The sequence below is a fragment of the Chiloscyllium punctatum genome, chromosome 9 (assembly GCF_047496795.1).
Source record: "Chiloscyllium punctatum isolate Juve2018m chromosome 9, sChiPun1.3, whole genome shotgun sequence".
Classification (NCBI taxonomy): Eukaryota; Metazoa; Chordata; class Chondrichthyes; order Orectolobiformes; family Hemiscylliidae; genus Chiloscyllium; species Chiloscyllium punctatum.
In genome coordinates, this window is record NC_092747.1 from 89279840 (window position 1) to 89285839 (window position 6000).

Here is a 6000-nt window from a genome sequence, read left to right on the forward strand (position 1 = left end):
AGGCTCATGGTACAGTTAATAGAATATGGGGCATTTTATAATGGCTTGTGGATGTCACTACTTTCTGCACTGCGTCAAGATCTAGTCTCCTCACTTTGTCCTCCAATAATGCCTGCTTCCAATGGTTTTTGATAGTGTGACCATCCAGAATCTTTCACTCTTGCAGGTGCAGGAGCATCTCTCATCCTTTCCATGATTCTCAGTCAAAACTGCCAGAATCCAAAACTTTCATGTTCACTCAGTTTCTTAATCTGTCAGCTTTCAACTTTTCCAAGTTCAGACTCTCTTCAACTGTTACTGCCGCCACTTGCTGTCAGCTGCAATGCACATCTTGATAGTTCCCTTTCATTAGTAGGGGCTAGTTTTGTGTGGGACTGACTGCTGATGCACAATATTGGTCCCCAAGCTGCTGTGTCCAGCCAATGATAGTGTGCTTAACCCCAACAGGGCCTGGAAACCCTGGAAATCAGCAAGTAGCACCACAAAGTTTGTGCACTGTCTGTGTTAAATAAAATAGCTGTGAACAAACAAACAAAAAAGAAAATTACAGCATGGGAACATGCCCTTCGCCCCCCCCCCCCCCCCCCAAGCCTGTGCTGATCCAGATTCTCTATCTAAACCTTTCACCTATTTTCTAAGGATTTGTATTCCTCTGCTCCCTGTCCATTCATATATCTGTCTAGGGTGAATTGTGCACCACAATCCCCATTGTCAGGGATAACCCAATTCAGACACTGCCCCTTTAAACAGCCTATTGAGAAAACCACAAAATCACAATAGGACCAGCAGTGCATAGCAACACCAGTACCTCAGTGCCAGCAATACCCCTGCTTTCCATGGAGGAGTAACTTTGTATGAAGAGTGTGAGGCTTTAAAATTGTACATATGTTGTTTTGGTCTCCAGTCATTTTCTTTTTGTAAAAAGTATAATATTCATAAAATTATCTCAAGATGCATTTCAATTTAGATATTACAGGCAATAGAATAACATACAAGTTTTTTCAATGGATTTGGATACTCAGGTGCCTCAATCTGATTGCAATGCATGCAACATGGGTTACATGCATTCAGTGACAAGCCTACAACCCAAGGGTTTCACTGAGTTACTTGCTCCATGGTACATTTTGGCTGAAAGGCTTTAGACAGTAGTCTTTCCGTATTGTGTCTAATGGCAGCTGCTACAATTTTTACTGCATCCCTCAGCACATGATCCTGGAGCATGGAGTAAGCCAGCAGGTATGTAACCATTACTGTGCTGAGTACTAGGAGTACTTTCAGAAAAATGGGAAATGACTTTAAAAAACCTTTAAAATGTTCTCCCTTATCACCTGAATGTGATTGAGTGTGGGTGCCTGAGTTTTTTTCCTGATCTTATAACATTGCAAAATATTTGGGCAAGGCAGAATTCTGCAAACACAAAAGATATTTTCACATGGATCCCAGCAAAGATTTGCTGTTTATCGTGCCAGGACAATGTTCCAAAATGACATAAAAGCAGAATGTTATGAATACTGCAAACATGGAATATAAACAAACAAAATACTGGATACATTCCGGCAGAGAGAGAGAATAACTGTGTTACTGCGCAAATTGATAAGCTTCAGTCAGAACTGGAAAAAATAAAGGTTGGACAGGATTTGATTAAGAGCCAAGTAGAATATGGGCACAGGAAGATCTATGCTAATGGGAGAAGAGAAGAGAGGCTAATTGACAGAACTTACACAGTTAAACGAACAGAGCTAGAGTGAGGGACTAAACAAAAGATACGGCTTGAGCAGTTTTGCTGTTAGCAAAAAGTAAGTGAAAAGTGAAACAAGCAAAGAGTAGGGAATAAGATTTGGCAGACAGAGTTTATAGGGTTAAAAAATCACACAACACCAGGCTATAGTCCAACAGGTTTAATTGTTTGTGTGCACATTTGATGACTTACCTGAGGATGAATGTTCTCACTATGGAAGGAGTGTAATGAAGATTTACCAGACTGAATTCATAGAATCCCGACAGTGTGGAAACAGACTCTTCAGCAAGATATGTCCACACCCACCCTCTGAAGAGTTAACCCACCTAGATCCATTCCCCCACCATATTATCCTTTATTTACCCCTGACTAACGTATACATCCCTGAACGCTATAGGCAATTTTGCATGGCAAATTCACCTAACTTGCACATCTTTGGATTCTGGGGGGAAACCAGAGCATCCAGAGGAAACTCAAGCAAACATGTGGAGAATGTGCAAACTCCACACAGACAGTCACCCAAGGTTGCAATCAAATGCAAATCCCTAGCACTGTGAGGCAGCAGTGCTAACCACTGAGCCACCGTGTCACCCTGGGATGGGATGGCAGGACTGATGCATGAAGAAAAACTGGTTCAGTTAAGACTATATTCACTGCAGTTTAGAAGAATGAAAGAAGAATAGCATAGGAACCTAATAAATTCTAACAGGGCTAGTCAAGGTAAATAAAGGATGGATGTTCCTAATAACCAGTGAGTTTAACACCAGGGGTAATAGTCTAAGGATATGGAGTAGGCCATTTAGGACTGAGCCAAGAAAATGCTGTTTCCAGTCCCAGAATGGTGACCCTGTGGAATTCTGTTTTGGAAGGGCCAAATTCTGTCAAGCCAAAACATGGAATATTGTAAAGCAGGGCATAGATGTTGTTCTCATGGCTAAAGGGATTAAATGGTATGGGGAGAAAGTAGGAGCAGGGTGCTGAGTTAGCTGATTAAGCCTGATCATTTTGAATAATGGAGCAGGCTCAAAGAGCCTAATAGCCAACGCCTGTTCCTATTTTCACATTTCTGTGCTAATGGTCTGAAATGGTTGAACTCAATGTGTGGGAATTTTTGGATAATAGGGTTTCCTGTCCATTTCACCCAGATAATCAGTAGGGAACATATCTCTGTCAATCACAGCAGGCCTATATGAAAGGGCATAAATTTGCAGGAGATGGGATTTCAGTCCCTCACACAGAAAGAAATCCAATCTGCTAGCCAATGGGTTTGCAGTTTGTTGTCTCATCAACAGTAGTGGCCATGATTGGGATCACAAGCAGTTTGCACATGGAGTCATGGGGTCGTACTGCACGGAAACAGACCCTTCGATCCAGCTTGTCCATGTCGAACACAATTCCAAGTAAACTTATCCCATCTGCCTGCTCCTGGCAAAACCTTTCCTATTCATGTACTTATCCAAGTGTCTTTTAAATATTGTAACTGTCCTCACGTACACGACTTCCTCAGGAAGCTCATTTTACATACGAACCATCTTCCGTGTAAAAGATTTGCCCCTCATGTCTTTTTTAAATCTCTCCCTCTCATCCTATAAAGATGCCCCCTAGTCTTGAAATTCCGCCTTCTACAGAAAAAGACACCTACCATTAACCCTATCAATACTCCTCATGATTTTATAAACATCTATAAGGTCACCTCAAACCCCTAATCTCCAGTGAATAAAGTCCCAGCCTATCCAGCCTTTTGTTATAATTCAAACCTTCCACCCCCAGCAACATCCTGGTAAATCTCTTCTGAACCCTCTCCTGCTTAATAATATTCTTCATATAACTGGGCACCTTAAGTCCCAGAGCCCAGGGCTGCATAAGTGCAGGGGTTTTCACAGTTGGGAGATCAGGTGGGGTCCACAAGTGAAATAGGAAATTACAGGTCGGCATTTTGATTTTCAGGCTGGGAAAAATGGAATTATTCAAAGGGGATGCAGACCATTTGATGGGTGAGCAATGAATAAAGTACAGTAGACTTATAGAGTCATATAGATGTACAGCATTGAAGCAGACCCTTCGGTCCAACTCGTCCATGCAGACCAGATATCCTAATCTCATCCCATTTGCCAGTACTTGGCCCATATCCCTCTAAACAGTTCCTATTCATATACCCATCCAGATGCCTGTTAAAGGTTGTGATTGTACCATCCTCCACCTCTTCCTCTGGCAGCTCATTCCATACATGCACCACCCTTTGTGTGGAAAAGTTGCCCCTTAGGCCCCTTTTGAATTTTTCCCCTCTGACCTTAAAACTGTGCCCTCTCGTTCTGGGCTCCCCCACCCCAGGGAAAAGACCTTGTCTATTTGCCCTATGCGTGACCCTCATAATTTTATAAACCTCTATAAAATAACCCCTCAGCCTCCAACAGTCCAGGCAAAACAACTCCGTCCTACAGAACCTCTCTGTTTAACTCAAACTCTCCAACCCGAGCAACATCCTTGGTTTTTTTTGTAATTTCTGAACCACCCTTTCTTAGATTGAAAAACATACATGAAAATCACTATTTCACCTGAAAGGAGTAATTGTGGTCTTGGATGGTGAGGATTAAAGATTTTAATATGCTGTGAAACTTATGATTTATGTTACAGAATCATTTTAATCTGTTACAGTCTTGGAAATGACTTAAACCCAAGTATATAATCTTTCAGAATGTTGTCTTTCTGTCTTTGAAGGTCAAGTTTTGATCTATAAGAAGAGTCAGCATGTTTCTGAAACCTGACCTTTGAAGAGATCATTGTAAAACAGATTGAAAATTAGCAACAAATGTGATAATTATGTGATGATGCTGCTCCTTTAACTAGGTTATGTTGTTCTTGTTTTTTTTTCAGAAAGATTGTAAAAGACACAAATTCCGAAAAGGAGTTGAAGGAGTTTAAGGCCAATTTGATTATAGATAACAGAAATTCCCTAAAGCAAAAGGCTTTAAAGTTTTTTTAAAAAGGGGTGTGGCCAATTCTCCCAGCTCAGCATTTCTCAGGTTTCATTTGGTTTTAGCACAGTCGTGTTGAAAAAGCTGCTGGACCTTAAAGAAGCAGATCCATGCTGATCCTGCTCTCTCTCTGGCTTCTCTCCTGTAAGACCCTGTGTTTGATTTTACCATTTGTGCCAAGGAGTGTTTAGGGAGATTGTTGCGAGTATTGGGAACAGCATCATGAAGTTGGGGTAATCTGTTGAGTTTTTGGATAGGTTAAATTATTCGGTATTCTGTTCTCTTTTATTTGTGTTTCATTATGTGATCTTGTAAATAAATTTGGTTTTGTTTAAAGCTAAATGGTTTGCAGTTGCATCGGTCCTAGAATATCCATGTTATACCAGTTTAAGCAAAGTAAGGATCTGGGCTACTTTCTTGAAATGTTTTGAGGGGGTCTGGCCTGGTACATAACAGATTAGGGGCTCGTCTGGGATTTGTTCTATAGTTCTGATTTGGGATTCAGGGTTGTTGGACCTGAACACAGCAAGTGGTAGGTGTTAGTGCCTTTTTGTTCTGGGTGTTGCATTCCGTTGGTTTAAACAATGTTTGGGATATGAATGACTCTTTCAGTCACCAAGGATTTTCTGGGGGTGGAAGAAGTGAACTTTGGAGATTTTACAAAAGGCAATTAAGGCAAAACTGCTGGAATTAGCAGGCAATATGGAATTGGAATTGCATCCTTACATTAGGAAAGGAGACATAATTACATCAATAGGACAAAGTGAGGATTGCAGATGCTGGAGTACCAGAGTTGAAAAATGTGGTGCTGGAAAAACACAGCAGGCCAGGCAGCATCCGAGGAGCAGTAGAATCGACGTTTCGGGCATAAGCCTGAAGAAGGGCTTATGCCCAAAACGTCGATTCTCCTGCTCCTCGGATGCTGCCTGGCCTGCTACATTTTTCCAGCACCACATTTTTCAACCCCCATAATTACATCAATAATTCAGCATTTTAATTTGTTGGAAATACCAACAGAATCTTTAAAGATGGCTAAATTCAATTGAAAATGAAGCAGCTTGAGTTAGAGGCAAAAGACAAGAAATTACGATTAAAAGTAGAAGAAAGGGAAAAAGAACAAATCACTTTAGCAGAACAAAAAGAAAAGAAGAGAGTGGAAAGGAAGAAAGAGAGGGAATTTGAACTTCAGAAATTGGCACTTAAACAGGAAAATCAGCTTAAAAGGATGCAGTTGAAGGCTGAAGGTAGAGTTAGTGGGACATTCACATCACTTTCAGAGAAGGTATC